This window comes from Canis lupus, chromosome 11 (assembly GCF_048164855.1).
Source record: "Canis lupus baileyi chromosome 11, mCanLup2.hap1, whole genome shotgun sequence".
Classification (NCBI taxonomy): Eukaryota; Metazoa; Chordata; class Mammalia; order Carnivora; family Canidae; genus Canis; species Canis lupus.
The window spans coordinates 28,119,363-28,135,950 of NC_132848.1; the positions used below are offsets into that span (position 1 = coordinate 28,119,363).

At 56.8% G+C, this 16,588-nt stretch overlaps 1 protein-coding gene across 1 annotated transcript in view; it reads right to left on the reverse strand.

Moving 5' to 3' along the window:
* The window catches only part of CACNA1I (calcium voltage-gated channel subunit alpha1 I), a 112,396-nt gene extending 104,743 nt beyond the window's left edge, over positions 1 to 7,653 (reverse strand). Inside the window, exon 1 of the mRNA XM_072842667.1 lies at positions 7,526 to 7,653. The gene's annotated coding sequence lies outside the window, so the exon portion shown is untranslated. The remainder of the gene's footprint in view (positions 1 to 7,525) is intronic.
* Positions 7,654 to 16,588: the final 8,935 nt, after the last annotated feature.

Here is a 16,588-nt window from a genome sequence, read left to right on the forward strand (position 1 = left end):
AGTGCCCACCCAACCTCCACCCTCTGACCTGCTCCCCAGGGCCCACTCAGGGTGCCACTCTCTCTGCTTCCTTTAGTCCCAATTCCCTCTGGCCTGTGCCCTGAAGCCCTGTTCTGGTCCCCAGCCGCCCAGCTGCCTATGGCAGGAAGCTCTTGAGAGGTTGGCAGCTGGGCTCCCCGGGGCTCCAACCTGTCTGAAAATGGAGCCTCATGGGGATGAGAAGACTGGCTTTAGGTGACAGCATTGATGGACTCAAACTCAGGTCCCTCTGGCCCCAGAGTCTGAGCAGCCTCCACATCCTGAGCCTCCTCCTTGTAAGTATTCCAAGAGTGGGGCCACCAGGCTACGGGGTGGTAACTGGACTGGTCTCCGTGAGCAAGTGCAGAGGCAGGAGCAGAACCTCACTGTGACTGGAACTCACACTCTGCACCCCTGACTCCACCAGCCTCTTGGAGCCTCAGCCTTTCTCTTCATAAAGTTCAGCTCTCTTTCTGCTGCATCAGCAGGTCCCACATGATGTGGATGGGAAGGCTCTCTAAGACCCATGAAGGTAGATGTCCAAGCATACATGAGGCCAGCTGTGACATCCCCAGGGGCTGCCATCCCAGATCTCTCTCTGCCATAACTACCATCACTACCATCACCACTACCACCATCACCATCTCCATCATCACCATCACCATTATCAACATCATCACCATCACCACCATCACCACTATCACTATCATCATCACCACCATCACCCTTATCATCATAACTATCACCATTATCACCATCAACACCACCACCACCATCATCATCATCACCATCACCATCACCACCACCACCCTCACCACCCTCACCACCACCACCCTTATCATCATCATCACCACCACCACCACCATCACCACCACCATCATCACCATCACCCGTATCACCATCATCACCACCACCACCATCATCACCATCACCTTTATCACCATCATCACCACCATCACCACCCTCACCACCATGCATCATTTATGTCCATTTCTACCCCAGAACGCTAAGGTACAAACCATCCTTATTTCTACTTTATGAAGAAAGAAACTGGGACCCAGAGAAGTTCAGCAAGGCCCATTCTCACTCAGCTGGTATAGAGCAGAGTCAACTCCCACTCCCGAACCTAAGCACTGAACATTAACAGACACCACCCTGGGACAGGAAAAGGTGTCCTGGAACCAGGCCTTCCTTCCCAAGCTAAGTCCGCAGACAGTACCCATGTGGCTGCTTGTGCAGCCAAGAGCCCCAGTGTGGACGAAGACCCTGCAAGTCTTCCCAAGTCTGTGGGGAAATCTGGCTCCCAGAATCTTCCAGAGCCCTTGGAGTATGGTGAGGAGAGGCCTTTTGTCTGCAGAGCTCAGAGCGCTGGTGGAGAAAGACAGGAGGCTTAGCCTGGTCACCCCAGGCGATGTGTGCACGTGCACACGCGTGAGCACGTGTGTATACACGCATATGCATGCACTTGTGTGTGTGTGTGTGTTTGTGTGTTCACGGGCACACACAGGCAGACAACTTGTTTATTCCTTTATCAATGACCACACATCAACACATCAGCTAATGTCGTAGCTAGGACAATAAGCAACAAATTCATTCTGGGAATACCAGATTCTAGGAATCTCAGAATCAGAGTATCTTAGAATCATCCAGAACCTTAGAAGCTCACAATATTAGCTACAATAACCTCAGATTCTATAGCATGGTATTTCAGAGCACACGCCAGAAGCCAAGACTGTGCCAGAGTCCCAGCTCTGACACCAATCCACCTTGGCACACCACTCAGCCCGGCAGTGGCCCTCAGTGATCCTGACTACAAAGTGATGGTGACAACTCTTCCATGGCGGGACCACTGGGAGGACGAGCTGGGGCGACACTGTGAGCACCTGGCTGCACCACCAGACACCGAGCCAGCACGTGGTAGGCCCTGTGACGGTCTCCTGTGCTTGTCAGTGGGTCAGCCGTGGAATTCCAGAATCCCGGAACTCAGAAGCCCCAGAAACACAGCGGCTGGTTTTAGACTCCTATGACCTCAGAGCTCCACACAGGAGTCTCTGAAAAGAATGGGATCCCCAAAGGGGCGTAGTTGGTCACCACATGCTCATCAGCACAAAGATCACACACACACGCGCGCGTACTCACACACACACATCCATTCGCGCACTCACAGATGTACACAACCAGGCATGTACTCTCACACTCACACACACCGCGTGTACTCACACAGACCCAAACACGCACCTCACACACTCATATTCACACACACACTCACACACACTCATGCTCGCCAGTGCAGAGCCGGCATCTGGCGGCCTGTAGAAAGGTCTTTATGGGGCTGTGGGAAATGCGCCTCCCAGAATCTTTCAGCCGGCATCCCAGAGCCCCTGGAACCCTCTGTCTGCTCCCTCTTCTGCATGACAGCCCTGCAGATGCATGACGACAGCCCGCCCACCCCGGAGCCTCATCTGCCCCAGGGCCTCTTGTCACCAGCTCCCTCAACCACTCCTTGGGCGACATTTCCAGATCATCTACTCTTTGGGACCCGTCCCCAGTCACACTCAAGTTTGCTTACTTTCCTGCAAAAGGGCAGGACCAGATTGGCACCAAATAGTCCAGAGAAGAGCAGAGAGGTCACCTGCCTGATTCTGCAGTGGAGTCGTCTTTTGTTGTAGCCGGGGAGCCCCAGAGCCTGGCTGCCAACCCAGTCAGACTGCAGCATCTACAGTGTATGCGGTCTACTGGCCCCCTCAGATCCTCTTCAAAGGCTCCTGTAGCCTAAAGATGAATGGCTCAAAGATGGCCCCGGATGCATGACCTGACACAGAACTTGCCCTCTCTGCCTGCACACACTGCAGTCATCTTAGGCCTGTCACCAAAATCAACAGCCAACCCCCGCTCCCAGCTTCACAGTGTTCAATGAATTGGCTCGGAACCCCCTCCCGTGGTGGCTAACAAGAGTCAGAGACAACATTATTAGTTGAGCACTTACTACGTGCCAGGCAGCTCTTTACAATCCAGCAAAGCAGGGATGCCCGGGTGGCCTAGCGGTTAAGCGTGTCTGCCTTTGGCTCAGGGCGTGATCCTGGGGTCCCACATCGGGCTCCCCGCAGGGAGCCTGCTTCTCCCTCTGCCTGCATCTCTGCCTCTCTGTGTGTCTCTCATGAATAAATAAATAAAATCTTAAAAAAAAAAAAAATCCAGCAAAGTGTTTTTGCTCTCTCCGCTTTATAGGTAGGTAAACTGAGGCCCAGAAAGGTTAAGGGAAAAAAAAAAAAAGGTTAAGGGATTTTCCCAGGGTCAAGAGCTACTTAGCTACTTGAAAGAGCTAAGCGTTGGATCTGGAAGACCCAAATCCTTGTTGCCAGTTAAAGGGTCATCCAGATCGGGCGGTAGACAGGCCACCGCAGCACACCCACCCCCATTACCTGTCCACATGTCTGTCACTAGACATTGTCACTGTCAGCTCTCAGCCTTATGACTAGTGCCAGCCAGCGAGACTGTATTAGAGTCTCCATCAGTGTGTTTGAACATTTCCCAGCAGGCGACTCTGCTGATCATTTTTACTCATTCTGCAGTAATGAGGGCCTTGGGTCTTACTTCAGCTAAAAAATGAGAGTGAATGGGGTCCCTGGAGGGAGGGAGGTCATTCTAGAAGGAAGAGCACTGGATCAGGAGTCTCAGTGCCCGGGCTCGGGGCCCAGCGCCACTCTCGCTGCACCACACCGCCTCATCAAGCTTCACATCCTCGTGTATAAAATGCAGAACGGGATTCCTTGTCTACCTCACTAACAGGATAGCAAACGGGGGGAGAGAACTGGAAAGTACCTTCATGAAGGCAAAACAGTTTCAGTTCTCTGTACCAGGCCCCATGCTAGGCCCTGCAGAGACACTTCTAAGCCTCACAGAAATCCTTTAAGGTGAAAGGAATGGTCCCACTTGTACAAGAAGCTGACTCTCCCCCAGGCCTTGCTCCTCTGGGCCATGCCCATGATCATGAACTTGCTCTTGTCTCTCCTCCCCACTAGGACAAGAGCTGAGGGATCCCGGGGAGAAGGCCTCCGTCCCTGGACCGACAGAGAGCTGCCTGTGGCCCGCCCTGCTCATCAGGACCGGCAGTCAATGAAGAGGAGAGAGGAAAGCCTGACCCTATTCTCAAAATGCATCACCAGTGAGACCACCATGGCCAGAGTACAGAAAAGGGGGCAACTGGCAGAGGTAGGGCTCTGACATGAAGGGAGAGGTCTGTGAGGCAGGGCTACGTCGGCGCTGACTTCCAGCCCTGAAAGACCCTGGCCTCCATCCTGGAGAAACCACCCCCCTCTTATCCGGTCCTGCTCAACGAGCCCCCAAAGCCCCTCACTCCCGTTCGAGGACATCCAAACACCTTGTGCCTTCAAGCCCTCCCCAGGCTGCGTCGCCTACACACCAAGCAGAGTCCCGGTCTCCCGGCCAAGGGCACAAGAGAAAGCCAGGCCCTGCATCCATGTGCCCACACAGCACCTGGCCCAGAGGAGGCCCTGGGCCCCCCACCCCAGGGGCACTGGGGCAGATGTTATCTGCTCCCTGTTGTTCACCGCTGTGTCCCCCAGCAACCAGAACAGGGGTTGGCACATAGTAGGTGCTTCATAAATACAGGAGAGAGAGAAAAGGGAATCGGCTTTGTTTTCTTCCTTCCTCAGACTGGCAGCCATGAGGGGGAGAGACTGAGCCCACATCTTCCTGGATATCAGCATCCACAGGCCCACGGACCTACAGACCCATGGATCCAAGGCTCCACACATCACAGATGCACAGACACGTACACCCACAGATCTGCAGATCCTTGGACCCACGGACCTACAGATGCACACACACCCACACACACACACCCTCTACCGAGAGCCACAGACGGTGGATCCCGGGGCACGGACACACCGACCGCACACCCAGGGCGCCCTGGACGGTGGACACAGGGTTGAGGGAACAAGGCAGGAGCAGATCCTGGGAACATGCTTGAAGAAAACATTCTGCAGAAAAGAACTGGAGGGAGGAGAGGGGTCAGAAAGGAGCAGCGGCGAAGGAAGGACAAGAAAGGAAGCAGGGAGGAGGAAAGGAGATGGAGAAGAGCGCAGGAGGACCCTGCTCTCCCTACAGCCTGCCGGCGGCTCCCTGGACCCCCACACCCAGCCTGGCATCCCCTCCTTCCAGACGCTGTGGTAGTGTCTGAGCACCCTGAGCTGGGGGCTGGGCACTCGGAGAACAAGCGGGCAGAGGGGGAGGCGGCCGGGAATCCAGGAGCCCCACGAGAGCCTGCTTTGTCACCTTGGCAAGCATTCAGAAGCTGCCTGGGGGCGGGAGCTCTTCCAGGGTGGGGGAGAACCCAAGTGGTGTCCAGAAACAGACTTTCCCGGGAGGGCTGAGCCCCAGGGGAGTCCCACTTGGGGTGCAGGGCACGGGGTGAGGGTGGCAGAGATGGCAGTGGAGGCGGCATGATGAAGGGGCCTGGGGGAGTCACAGGTGGTGACGCCCTGCACTCAGGGTGTGGATCCGGTACAGGAGGCAGAGGAGCTGCAGTCACAGCTGTCCCCAAACTGCTCCCCGCTTGGCTGTGGGCTCCCTGGAGGAGTCCGTCTGGAGCCCATGATGGAGGCTGAGAGAGGAGCAGTTCTCACAGCCACCTCTGCCCCCACATGCCCACCCAAGGTCAAGGGGAGTCAGGGCACCTGGACTGGGGAACTGCTGCCTGGTGCCCCCTGGTGGGCCTAGAAGATGCCCTCTCAGAAGCACCTAGAATGGGTGGGAAGGACCCAGGAGGGGCCTCCTGCCAACCCTCTAGCCCCTCCCCAAAGCTGCCCCTCGGGGTGCCCAGGGGCAGGCTCTGAGCAGCCAGCAAGAGAGTGCAGGGACTCGGTGTGGGGCTCAGGCTCTCTGGGGCATGTGTGCCCGGGGCCTCATGAATTTGGTGCCAGACGGCTCAGCACCACCCCCCCCAGGATGTGCTCCTCCCTCTTCCTCTTCCTCCCCCGACTGCAGCCTCAGAATTGGTCCCTACTCTGTGTCGCCCTACCCTGTCACCCACTGGCATCCCCTCCCTCTGGCTCAGCCTGGATGGTGGAGGCAGGAAGGGGACAGGAAGGTAGCCGGACTCCCCACCCTGTCCCCAGCCCAGCCCAGGTCCTGTAGTCTGAACAAAAAGTTTATCCTGAAGGGTGGACGAGTTTCCAAAGCCAGTCCTTGGGGCTGAGGAGAAATATTGATCCAAGAGGTGACTTGACAGTGTGGGCAGGGCCTGAGGATTGCAGCCTCGGGAAGCAGGCCTGAACTCCTGGGCCAGACCCTTTCCTGCGGGCCCAGCCCATGGCCCCACATCCCTATCTGCACAGCATCCCGGCTCCCAGGTGGCGCCAGTATCTGCTGGGTGAATCCTCAGGACGGTGAGAGACAGAAGGACAGCCCCGCTCCCTGCTCAGGCCAACCTGAGCACTCCAGCCCTAGGACATTCCTCACATGGCGTGTCAGACCCCATCACACCATACAGGCACAGACGCAAGCAAGCTTTCTCTCTGTCCCTCTCATTCTCTCTCTCTCTCACACACACACACACCTGGACCCAGAACACAGACTCACACAGCCAGGATATGGCTCAGAGGTCTCCCCACATGCCAGCCTCATGCCCGGCTTAGAGCCCCCCAGGACCCCGAAAGGAGGAGAAAGACACAAGCAGAGCGGCTCACTGATACCTCAGCCTGGGCCCATCCAAAAGCCCCCTCCCCGGGCATATGCTCCCCCCCCAAGAGGCCTGCCCACCCCCTGCCAAAGCCTCTTGCCCCCCACATCCCCCGACACACCACCCAGCAGACAATTAAAACCCAATCATCATAAACACTCATTATATAACCAGCCCCAACCTGCCGAGGATTTCTTTTACCCCCTAGAGTCCCGCTCCAGCCCCCGGCCTGGCTTCCTGCAGTGAAGCCTTGAGTCCCCCCAGGTGCTGACCCGCCGGCCCACCACCACCTCTGCCTCCAGGAAAGTTGGGCCGCCGGCTTCCCCCATCCAATCCCCCGCTGCTACCGTCCCTCCGCCAGCCCGCCCGGCGCAGCCCTCTGGACGCCGACACCGCCCTGGGCCGGTGGCCGCAGAGCCGCAGCAGCGGCGGGACCGCGGGGCGGCGGGACGGCCGGACCCAGCCCGGACCCAGCCCGGACCCAGCCCGGACCCCCGCCGGCAGCCTGACTTGTTGAATCCATTTCTGCGGCGCCGGCTCGCGGCTTCGGCGTCGGCACCGAGAGAACTTTCGTGGCCTTGGAGAAGGGACCGGTCAAAGTTTCCCGTCCTTCCTCCCGAGGCACCTGCCCGACAGCACGGGAGGGGCCGACCCGCTGGGCACGCGTGTGTCGGGGCCGCGGGGGGCGGGGGCGGGGGGCGGGGGTGGGGAATCGGTCCCAGAAGCAAACAAACAAACGCCTCAGAGCCACAGACCCGACGCGCTAAGAACCGGCCTCGGAGCGGAGCCCCCGCCCCCACCTACCTGCGCATGGACCCGGCAGGGCAGCAGGGGTCGTCCGGGTGGAGGCGCGGGGACGCCGCGTGCCCCGCAGCCGGAGAGGCAGGGACCCCGGCCCCGCCAGCCGCCGCCGCCCCCCGCCGGTTCAGGATCAGCTGAGCCCCTGGGGCGCGCGGGGCGGCGGGCGGGGGGCGGCGGGCCCCGGGGCCCGGGCCATGGCGGGAGGGCGGCGAGCCTGGGGCAGCGGCGCGGAGCCGGCGGCGCGGACGAGCGGCGGACGGCGCGGGAGTTGGAGCGCGCGGCGGGCGGCGGGCGGGCGGGCGGGCGGGAGCGCGGCGCTCCGGGGCCGGGGCCGGGCCGGGGGGCGGGGGCGCCGGGACCCGGCGGGGGCGGGGCGGGGCGGGGCGGGGGCCCGGGAGGACCGCGCGGCGGCGGCGGCGGCGCGGGGTCGGGGCCGGTCCCGGCTCGGCTGGGCTCGCGCCTCCGGCCGCGGGCTCGAGGCGCGGGGTCTGCGCGCGGCGGGGGCTGCGGAGGAGCCCGAGCGCCCGGCGGTGCGGGGACGTGCGGCGGCGGCGAGACCGAGCCGCGCCGCGTGCGAGGCAAAGCCGTCCTTATACTGACACCAAATGTCTTCGGGGAAAGCTGCAGGCGCGGGACGCCGGGGGGAGGCGGGAGGCGACAGACAGGCTTCGGCGGCGGCTGAGCCCCCACGCCGCCCCCGAGGGCAGGAAGCCCCGGCCTCGCCGCCTCCCCCCGCAATTCAGGGGCGCGCCGGGGGAGGGTCCTCTCCAGGGGCTGCGTCATGCGCAAGGAGGGAGGGACCCCATGACCGACCACCCTCGGGTCCCAGGTGCCTGCTCCGCGCGTAACACTTTGGATTCTCACCCAGGTACTGTGAGATGGGGGGGGGGGGGGGCTCCACCGCCCAGGAGGGGCGCTGCCCAGCTGAGGCCACGGCTCGGAAATGGTGGAGCAGGCTGCCACTGGGCTCCAAAGGCGGCTCTAGGGCCCGGGCAGCTTCGGGCAGCTTCTCTCCTCTCGCTTCTCCCCCGCATCTGTGCTGTTTCCCAACCTTTAGGGCTTGACTGAAAGGCCACCTCCTCCAGGAAGGCTTCCTGGAGGCCTCCCAAGTAAAACTGATGCTTCTTTCTCCAGCTTCAAATGCCCCTAGCCTCTCCACTTCCCCTGGGCAGCCTGGGCCACAGGAGCCTGATGGATAGGACGCACTCAGCTCAGCCCTCTCCATCCCAACCTCATCTCCTTGGAAAATTGGGGGGGGGGGGGTGGCTGCGGTTGGGGGGAGCTAATCCTGAGGATATTGAGGCCTGCCTTGGGGCCACCTGGCCTGGCAGGTGGGCAGAGCTGTGGACGAACAGGGACTCAGATTTGATCCCAGCTCTGTGGCTTCCTGACTGAGAAAGCCCCTTAAAATCTCTGAGCCTCAGGTTCCTCATCTGTGAAATGGAGCTAAAAGTTCACACTTAGCAGAATGTGAACAGTCCCTAAAGGGCTTAGCACCATCCCTGGCATCTAGTAGGTGCTTCACAAACATTCATCCCTTCCTACCCTTTCATCCATCCAGGGAGACAAGACAAAACTTTGTCACTGGACCACAATGAAAGGTGTTGTAGGCATGGAGTAAGCGGGACAGAGGGTGTCCCCTTGTGAGGTGGATTTATGTCAGAATGGAGTGGCCTTCAGATCAGGGGTCTTCAAGCGACAACCTCACCAAGGGCAGGAGGCTCACACTGTGCCTCGAGTGCTCACATGGGACTGAGATAAGAGAGGTGATGGGCAGAGAAACGGCTTCAAGGAGGAAGAAAGGACACAAGCAAAGGCACGGAGGTGAGAAATCAGGTGGCCGGGGCAGGCACTCTGGCCCTGACCCACCGAGTGCTCAGCTAGAAAGCCCTAGGCCCGGGACAGTGACAGCAATCAGACAGCAAGTCAGGGAGAAGCTCCCGAACAGGGCTCGCTTTCTCTCCATTGTCCTCTGGCAGCATTTTCCTAAAGTTCAAAAGACTGGACAGGACCTTGAGTAAGCCGCCAGATAGTGAATTCCCAGGACTGAGTCTTTTCAGCTCCACCTCCCAAAGCGGCCGCCCAGCCCCTGCTCGCATGCCTGGGGTGACACTGATCTCACTACTTCCCTGGGCAGCTGCTTTGCTCTCCGAGCACCTCTGATCCTTCAAAGTTCTTTTTCATATTTAAGGAGAAACTGACTCCTTCCATGATTCTAGTGCGCTCCTCATCCTTGGAGGACTGACACCCCTTCCCCAGCCACCCTCAAGCATCCACACACTGGCGAGAAGTTCTGCTTAATGTCTACCCTAAATACTTTCTGCCTTCATTGTCCATTCTTTCATCCTTCTGCCCTCAGCATGGTGGTGGGTTCCATGCACGGGAGGCTGCAGACAGATTAAAGGTCATAGAAGAAGTGGGGACAAAGAGGCGACCCTCAATCCTGCTGGCAGATGGGATTGCAACTCCAGGCCCGGGCCAAAGGCCAGGCTGTGGCAGTCCCTCCCGGAGGCCCTCGCTGGCAGCGAGAGCTTCATTTATTCATTATTGCTATTTATATTGTGTCTGGTATTTGCAGAAGGCTGCAGCAGCCTCACTCACTCATTAGGCCCCGCCGTGCCCTGGGAGCAGCGGCCTGCCAGGAGGACAGTGGGGTGGACCCCGGCCTGGAGTCCTTAGTGCACCCACCTGAGCTGACAGCTGGGCCAGGCTCCCTGTCCCCTCTCGCGAGCACCCAAACCCAACCAGGCCCTCACTCGCTACTCCCAGAGCAGCCCGGGCTCCCTTCTGTCCCTGGGAGAACTTTCCAGCAATTGGAGTAGCTAGAAGGGTAGGACGAATCTATTAAGGGGGATAAGCAAGCTAGGGCAGAAGAAAACTGGTGCAGAATTCCTGCTGCAGAACACGAGATGAGGTCCCTTCCAGGATAAAGATCCTAAACACACAGAGACAAAGATGCCAATCCTCAAAATCGACACTGATTTGTTTCCCAAACACAAAGCATTGATCTGCACCAGGTCCTGGTTTAAGCCCTTGACAAATTTTGACGAATTTAATCCTTTCCACAATCTTTTTAATCGTCACTGCTGTTTTACAGATGAGGAGCATCGGCACAGAGAAGTCAGGTAACTTGCTCAAGATCACACAGCTGATACACAGGAGAGCTGGCATTTGAAATCAGGGCATTTGCCTCCAGAATCTGCTCTTAACTAGGATTCTGAATTCTAAGATTCAAAAATTCTAAGAGTGGAAGTGTCCAGGATTCCAAACCGGTTGAGTGGCCTCACCTATCAGAGTAGAAAGGGATCCGGCCAGTGGTACCCTCACATAGGCCACTCTGTACCCCTTTAGAGCACAGTCTGACCCCTGGGGCATGGAAGGGACTGCTCTCAGAGGCCAAGCAGCAACCTGGACACCTAAGGACCAGGCCCCAGGAGCAGCCCACCGTGATAGGAGAAAACCAATGGCAGAAAATGAACCTCAACATCCCGAAAGCCTTTATTAAGCACCCACTGGGTACTGGGCCTGTGCCAAGGCCGGAGGATGTTATGAGATGAAAGCTCTGGAAAAGCTGACTATGGGTGAAACAGGGAGGGGACTTGGAGGGTGGGCCGAGGGGTTGCAGAGGGGATTGGGTTCTAAGAGCCCAAGAGCCCAATCTAGGGGTCGTGGCTGGATGGGCCGAGGAAAAAGAATGGGAGTTTCAGAGGGGAAGTGTGGACAGTGAAGGGAGAGGGGAGGAGAGACTGCAAAATGGATGGAGGCGGGGTCACACCAAGGGGGAGTCCTGGGGAAGCACCCCAGAGAGGGGTGAAGGACTCTGAAGCGAGTAGCTTGCATGGCTGTAGCACCGGTTCCCCTCTCCCTGGAAGCCCCTGGAAAGTCAACTAGACACACATACCACACACACACACACACACACACACACACACACACACGGGCCTGGTGCAAGTGAGTGTCCTGTGTGTGGATGTCAAGAAAGTTGCTGACAGGGACAACCAGCCCTGGGACCAGCCAATCCATCCCCCCAACTGGACTAAGCTGGCAGGAGCAAAGGTCAAAGTCAGAGAGGCCCAGGGGGACCTTAGCATCCCCCCCAGGGGCGCTGTGGCCACAGAAATCCTGACCAGTCAGGACAGATGAGGTCTTACCCAAGTAGGGAGCAAGGGCACCCTCCCTCCCCATCCACAGGTACCTAATTTACACCGTTAGCCCATTTGATCCTGGCAACAGTTCTGGGTGAGAGGTACCACGAAGCTCATTTTATAGACGGGAGAACCAGCATCCAGAGAAATTAAGTAAATTATCCAGGGTCACTCAGCTAATGAGCAGAGGCAGAATGCCATGCCAGCGTGTGTGTGTGTGTGTGTGTGTGTGTGTGAGAGAGAGAGAGAGAGAGAGAGAGAGAGAGAGAGAGATCCTTCTATCCTTCTCCCACCTGCCCAGGAAGGAAGCTGGAGTCAGAGAGAGGGAAAGGGGACAGAACACAGGATCCTCAGGTTGTTGCCAGGCGGGAGGTCCCTGACTCTCATCCAGAGAAGACCATTTGATGCCCTAGAAGCTTCTGGTTTGTTTTTGTTTTTGTTTTTTAAGATTTTATGTATTTATTCATGAGAGACAGAGAGGGGCAGAGACACAGGCAGAGGGAGAAGCAGGCTCCATGCAGGGAGCCCGATGTGGGACTTAATCCCGGGATTTCAGGATCACACCCTGTGCTGAAGGTAGACGCTTAACCTCTGAGCCACCCAGGCGTCCCTGACCTAGAAGCTTCTGGATGGAGCTTGAAGAATCCAGTCTGGGCACATCTGGAAAGGGCTGCCGGTACCCCAGCAGTCTACAACCAGCAAGGGCGGGGACGGAGCAACAGTGGGTTTATTCCAGTGTGAATGTCAGACGGAGGAACTGCAGCAGGGGACTGTCCAAACCCCCACCCCAGGCAGAGACACCAGAAGCCCCCCACCCTCCACCACTGCCCCCTGCACATATGACTGCTGTTTGACCAGTGGCACATCATCTCCTAGGTGCCTCACCACATCCACCATGCACTACCTGGCATGCAGTAAGTGCTCAATATTTGCTGAGTGCATTTCTTGAGTGCCAGTGCTCTGAGCAGTCATTTCCAGGTCTATTTTACTGATGCAGAACTTGAGGTCATGCAAGGTGATGCAGCATGCCATCCATCGGTCACGCCCGATGAGTGCTCAGTGACATTTACTGACCACCTACTATGTGCAAGGTGTTGGACATACAGTGATGACAAAACCCAGCCCGTGGGGAACAGCCATGTTTAGACAACCCGGGGTAAGTGGAGTAGAAGAGAAAACCATTGTTTCTGGTGTGGGAGGGTTGGAGAAGGCTTCCCACAGTAGTGTGACCAGTGACCACATAAAGGCTTGGAGGGAGGGCAGGGGCTGCGCAGATAAGAGTTTTACTCCAAAGCATTGAAGGAGGGTGGTTCTGGGCAGGCATTACAGCAGGTGCAAAGGCCCAGGGGTAGGAAGGAGCAAGGCTTGTTGTGGGAACAAGAGGAAGTCCCACTGTGGTCAGGCCAAGTGTCTGAATGCCAGGCTGAGGGAAGTGTGAGTGGGGAGGGGCCCTGCCCCGGTGCTGAGTGAGCTGATTGCAGAGGCCAGGTGAGAGGCCGCACTAGCCTGGGCTGCACTGCTGGCAGGACGGCTGAGGCAGATTGGAGGGATGTTTCAGAGGGCAGAGGAACAGGACTTGGAAACTCAAGGAGGTCGGGGAGGACCCTGGTTTCAGGGGACGAGAGAGGTGAAAGGAGCCGAGCTCAGGAACGGTGGAGCCCAAGGGGCGAGAGGGAGGGAAGGAGGGAGAGAATTCAGCACAGTTGTGGGCACCCCGACCTCAGCTTTATTCCCTCTGCCCCAGGGGGTGTCTTTCTTCTTCTTCCGATCCTCCAGGTCACTCCCTTCCTTCTGGGCTGTTTCTCTGCCTTCCTCTTCCTCTGACTCTGTCTTTCTTCCTCCATCTCCCTCCTCTCTCTCACTTCTTCTCTGCAACCCCGTCTCCTGGGCATCTATAGCTGCCTGTCTGTCTATTCCGCTCCCTGTCCCCATGCTCTGTGCGTGCATGTGTCTCTCACGCATGTGCGCGTGCTCTCACGCCCTCTCTCTCTCTGCTCCTCCTGCTGCTTGGAGAAAGAATAATAGAGCAGGCAACTCTTCCTTTTATCCCTGGCTGGACAAAGGCCGGCACCCTGGCAGTCCAGCCTCAGGAAGCCACCTTCAATGTCACCATCAAGGAGAGATGAGTGTGGGTTTGTGCGGGTGCAAGCCGGCTCGGGGCTGGAGAGGCTGGCCCAGGTTGGCCTTGGCCCCTGCCCTACAACCTTCTGACCCCGGATGGCTCAGGATGGGCATTTTAGGGAGCAGGCTGGCTTTCCCCGGAGGCAGGGTGGGCACCTCCTCAGCCTCCTAGAGGGCCTGAAATTCTACCATCAGGGCTGTGGTCCTTTTAAGGTTTTGATCTTTTTTAAAACTGGAAAACCCCACCCCACTGTACCCCCCAGGAAGGATCACAGAGCTAAGGATCTCGGAGATAGTTCCCCAGCTGAGAGGGCCTGCTCTGTGTCCATGCCAACTCTGAGTTTTAGAGAATAATCCCCAGCCCTGCCCTCTCTTTATTGATGTCTTGGGGTGGGGGGTGGATAGAAAAAGCCATAATCAGGGGCAGCCCCGGTGGTGCAGTGGTTTAGCGCCGCCTGCAGCCCGGGGTGTGGTCTTAGAGGCCCAGGATGGAGTCCCCCCATCGGGCTCCCTGCATGGGGCCTGCTTCTCCCTCTGCCTGTGTCTCTGCCTTCTCTCTCAATCTGTGTGTGTGTGTGTGTGTGTGTGTGTGTCTTTACGGATAAATAAATAAGTAAAAAAATCTTAGAAAGAAAGAGAGAGAGAGAGAGAAAGAAAGAAAGAAAGAAGAAAGAAAGAAAGAAAGAAAGAAAGAAAGAAAGAAAGAAAGAAAGAAAGAAAGAAAGAAAGAAAGAAGAAAGAAAAAGCCATAATCAAATGTCTCCACCTAGAGAGTGCCTTGGAATCCTCAAGCCCAGCTCAGACATCTCCTCCTCTGGGATCACACCAGGCCAAGTCAGGGGTTCCTCACTCCACATCCCCGCCCTGTCCAGTCTTGATGGCCTACCTCTCTGCTCTGCTCTTGCTAGGCTGGGAGACTTGCAAAGAATGGGCATAGTGTAGGTACCAGAGGTCAAGTGAATGAATGATGATCACACAGGAGGATATGGCAGGGTATCTTGGTCTCTTTAGCAGCTCCTTTTTTTTTTTTTTTTTTTGAGTATTTATTTATTGAGACAGAGTGTGTGCACAAGCAGGGGGAGAGAGAATCTCAAGCAGACTCTGCTCTGAGTGCGGGGACCCCAACACAGGGTTCAATTTCATGACCTGGAGATCATAACCTGAGCCAAAATCAAGAGTCAGACACTTAATCAACTGAGCCAACCAGGCACTCTTTCAGCAGCTCATTCTGAGCCCCAACTGTGTGTGTCAGACACAGTTCCAGGCCCTAGGGGTACAGCAGTGAATAAAATGAAGTCCTTGCCTGCATGGAGCTTATATTGGAGTAGGTGAGTCAGAAAATACGTGAGATAAATACATGAGAGGCACCTGTGTGGCTCCGTCAGTTAAGCATCTACCTTGGGCTCAGGTCATGATCCCTGGGTTCTGGGTTCAAGCCCCAAATCAGGCTCCCTGCTCAATTCTCCCTCTCCCTCTGCCCCTCCCTCTGCTGGTGCACTCTCTCTCTCTCTCTCTCTCTCTCTCTCTCAAATAAATAAATAAAGCCTTAAAAAAAGAAAGAAAAAAACCAGAGTTGGTTTTTTTTTTTAAGATAAATACATGAAATATATAGGACATCAGATGATGATCAACCTGTAAAGAAAAATAAAACAAGGGAAACTGGTGGAGAATAAGGATGGTGGGGTCATTTGAAGTGGTAACAGATCTCCAGGGCTGCCTGGTAGAGAAGGCGCCCTGTTCATCAGTCCCCACCCACCCAGGGGTCACAGGAGTAATGTTTTCTCAGGCAATCCCTTGGTCCCTGATGTAAAGTCTGAGTGTAGCCACCCAACTGAAGGCCCAGACACTTCTCCATTCTGGGTGAACAGAGCCTGAGCTAAAATGGCCCACCCAGAGTCTCGGCCAGGCTCACCCCTGCTGTCAGTCTCTCCCCTTTCCTCTCCTGCACTGTCCCCGGGGCACACCCACTCACACAGATGCCCACTATTCCCTTTGGTAAATCCTTTCCAGGATTCCCCCATATTGAAGGCAGAGACATGGACCGTGGTGAAGGTATTAGAGAGGCCCGTGGAGCAATGGAGGAGGAAGGGGCGCACCTTGACAGATATTTGGGAGGTTTCCTGCAGAGAGCAGTTTTCAAGATGTATCTCAAAGGTGGGAGTGGAATCCACTGATGAAGATACACCTCCAGTGAGGGTATCCAGCCTCCAGTTCTGTCTGAACATTGGCAAAAATTATAAATACACAGTGGGGGAAGCAGCAAGAGCCCCACTGAGGCAGAAAAGCAAACACCTAACACAGAGGCCTTGGATAGCCCAGTGCCCAGCCTGTCCTCATCACTCTCCTTCTGCACCTCCGCACCCATGAATTCCCTTGCTACCTTTCCCCCAGCCTGGCAAGGTGAGCAGGGTCATCAGGTTCATCACGTCAGCAAGACCCAGAGAGGCCAAGAGACTGGCCCAAGGTCACACAGCAACAAGTGGCAGGGCTCAAAAGTCATGCCTGGGTCCATTCTCTAGACAGCCTGGAACCCATAGCTGCCTTGCCCGCAATCTATTAGGGCCAGAGATTCTTCTGCACCGCAAACCCCCACTGGAAACTGGGGAAGGGGTTCTCTACTACTAAACCCTGAACATTTACTTCTGGGGGCACAGAGCTACCCTTCCCCCAAAGGGGATGAAACACACAGAGACACTGACACACACACAATCCTCATACTCCCATGTGTGCACTCACACAGACACACACATTGACACATTCACACAGGCTCACAAACACCGCAGACACCCTCACACGTACA